The following is a 3,438-nucleotide window of genomic DNA, read 5'->3' on the forward strand; positions in this document are numbered from 1 at the left end:
TGCAACATTAATTCCCCTTGGACCTATTCTTGTTAAGAAGATACATACAAGGTCCAAATAAAATCGTCCAAACTGTATTAAAAAGTAAATATGTTAAAAATTTTCGTTAAATTACAAGTACTTGCCTCGCAATGGTGGACTAACTATAGTCATCAGTAGACTGACTTTGCCTAAGAACCGAGTATAGTGGAAACCATAACTGCAATGGAATTCAAAGAGTGTCAATTTGGTCTTTTTACTTATATCTTTGTAAATCATAATTGTTTCCAATAAATTAAGATATTTTACCTGGCCAACATTAGTATCAAATTCAGCTTTGAAAAAGTTTCTTGAAGGTTCCGGACCCTATTAAGTAAGAACTGCAAGGCTGACAAAGCCTACAAAAGAACAAAAACAATGTACATATATATGAGAAGATGTAGAAGTTAAATTATATTATTTATAACCTTGATTATCAGTTTAATGAAAAAAAAAGTGTATGAGCTTAGCAAGAGGGGTGTTCATAGGTATTGTAACGACCCGAAAATCCTACTCTAAACGATGTTAGTTTTCTGTTACACGAATATTTATTTTTGTAAAATGATTTTGGTTTTAAGGATTATAAAACAAAATAAATTAAATAAAAATGGTGTATGAATCTAACTACATAAATTGTAGGAATATTTAGGATAAATATGATTCATTTAAAAGTTATAAAGGTTGAGGGGGTAGAATGTAACTTTAGAAATATGAAACGTTACATTAAAATAAGATTGGGGTGATTATGGATTAATGTAGGGAAAACAAGGGACTATTTGCGTAACTTGAAATTTACATGTAATTTAATTCATGTGTTTCTCACAAACAAACGTCCGTTGGTTCCTTTGTTTTTGGGTTTTAAGGTTTAATGTTTCTCTTACGGAAATTCTTAAGGACCAAAGTTGTAAGATTGTTAAATAACTCCTCATCAATTAGGGGGAACGATCGTACGTTTCTCTTCGTTACATTATCACCAAGAGAAGTTAACAACTAAAAAGTAAAAGATATAATCTAAGACAAAAAAATGAAATAGAACACAAGAATTGCCAACTCCTTCCACTATGAGAAAGCTTCATTGGCAATCAAACTTTTGAAGGTAGATACATCCATTTCAATGACATTTTTAATGTCAAAAGCACAAGGTCTGAATATGTACTGTATTGAATCAAGCTTTTCTTTGGTTCTAACTTGAATCTTCTTTTTCATCCAGAGATTTGCAAATTCATCAAACATCCTATCCATGAGCTGATGTTGAGAAACATAAAATAGTAAGTACACAAGAATTGTTGCATATGTCCTAATGTAAGAGTTCTTTAAAATACTAACACTCCATCAACAAGAAATTATTACCTTAAAATATACACCATCAAGAAAATGGGCTTAGGCAAAATAATGCACCACGCGATGAAGAATATTTTGATGAATTGAAGCTTTTAGTTTCAAAGCAGATGCCTCTTACATCATGAAACATGCATTTGTCATTTTAGATTTCATGAGAAAACAAACTGAATTGTATATTATATACTGTATGATGCATAATAAAAGACATTAACAGACCACTTCATCACTATTATTGTCTTTAGCAGAAGTAACCAAGGTTTCGACCATGGCCATGTCAGCTTCCCCAATGTAAATAGGGAAGGCTTTATCAAAGGATGAAAGTTTGGCATGGAAACTGTCTACCCAAGATTCATCTTTTCCCGATATGCCCCTAGGGAGCCTCATAAACGAATAAATGGCCCCCTGTCATTCATGAAGTCAGGGTATATGTATACTTCAATATGAATTCGTAAAGTAACTGGTCGCCTAATTTGAATAGGTAAGGATCAGATTATGAATTTAGGTAAAATAAGATGAATTATGTCAATCAGGCATTACATCGAGCACTTTATGTGCAATTACAAGCCACAAATTCTTTTTACAAAATAGGAGAGAAATGAAAGGATATAGCCACATCGGAGAATGATTTGCAATACAAATTTGGAAATAGATTAAATCACAAGAAGAAAGCCAATTGAAACACTAGAAAATCTCAAATAAAAAAAATGATAGAGGAACAAATTAAAAAGGAGATGAAATGTCCAGGAACATTCGTACCTTATTGACAAAACGAGCAAGTGAATTGGAGGAGGAGTCCTTGGACCAAAGATGATTAGTCGTGTGGTCATGGTGAGGAGATGATGAGTGAACGCTTAGAGAAGTGTTGAAGCCGTGAATATGAAAAGAGGAGTGTTATGGTGGTACAATTACCTTAACAGTGATATCATTCTTACGCTCCTTGATAGCTCCAACAAGTCGCTTAGGTAGCAGATGCGAGTCGTAGGATTCAACACGAGAAGGCCAGTCTTCGCGAGTCTTGTAGCAGAGGAAAACATGACGTTCCTAAGGATGGACTGATCCAGAGAGATTCTCGATGTACATCTCCTACCTTTGGAATCCGAACTTGACGTCATCATCGACGACCACAGTTTGGGTAGAGATATCAATGGTACCGTTCTCTGAAGTGGCGGCCATGAAGACGAAGGCCCTAGGGCTTTTTCTTGCTAATCAGAAGAGGCGAGGGGTTTAATTTTTGGGATCCGATAGGCGGGTGAAATCCCGCCTTAAAACGCGTGTTTCACTCAAAAATTATAAAGCGACACACTTAGACGACACACATTTTATGAAAGATGCCCTCCGCATTTTCTTTTTTTTTCTTTTCTGACACTAATTTTAGGGCACGCACAAATGTGTGTCCTCTAACCTTTAAAATTTGCAAAACTGACATTATTCTTTAGGGCATGCACAAATCGTGTCCTCTATCAGCGCGTGTCATTGTTTGCGCGTCATTAAAGGGCAGTTTTCTAGTAGTGAATTCTTGATATCCCTAATTCTCTAATCTGTGCTGATCTTTCTTCTGCAAAAGTCATCCATATGTCTAATGAGATGGTTTATCAACCCCCACTAATCAAGATCAGTGATTTCAAGAAGTCAGGACTTCCAACTGTTTGGAATTTTCTCTTCATAATTTTTCTACGCTGCTTGACTAGTCGCAGTGTAAGTTTAGACAAAGGTCGAATGGAGGTGTATGCCATGGTAGTTGGATTGTACTATGATATCCCCGTGGATTATTCTACATAACTATGGGAGGAATTTCAAAAGAGCGTAGAAAACACGAATGTTGTTCAAGGGATTTCGTGTGCTAGGTATTGGAGTTTAATTCTTCGATATTTCTATGCCAAAGAGGGAATTGCGGTGCCTACTGATGAGGAGACTGTTGAATTCGTCAAATATCAATTTCCGAAGGAGGTGACGGATGATGCTGAAATCTTTACACACATTGCAAGAATTCCAGATGCTATGTTACAACGTGTTGATCCAACGAATTTGGTCCTTATGGAATACTTAGAAACAATCAATCTGGATGATGGCTTTGGGAAG

General features: G+C 35.6%; 1 long non-coding RNA gene across 1 annotated transcript; it reads right to left on the reverse strand.

Moving 5' to 3' along the window:
* Window positions 1-296: 296 nt before the first annotated feature.
* On the reverse strand, window positions 297-2,540 carry LOC145094705 (uncharacterized). Its single transcript, XR_013703503.1, has 3 exons — window positions 2,116-2,540; window positions 1,369-1,470; window positions 297-1,263 (listed from the first exon to the last, which is right to left on the reverse strand). It is a non-coding gene; the product is annotated as an uncharacterized LOC145094705 (long non-coding RNA).
* Between the last annotated feature and the right edge of the window lie 898 nt (window positions 2,541-3,438).

The sequence above is a fragment of the Lactuca serriola genome, chromosome 3, assembly GCF_051521515.1.
Source record: "Lactuca serriola cultivar US96UC23 chromosome 3, Lser_US96UC23_V15, whole genome shotgun sequence".
Lineage (NCBI taxonomy): Eukaryota > Viridiplantae > Streptophyta > Magnoliopsida > Asterales > Asteraceae > Lactuca > Lactuca serriola.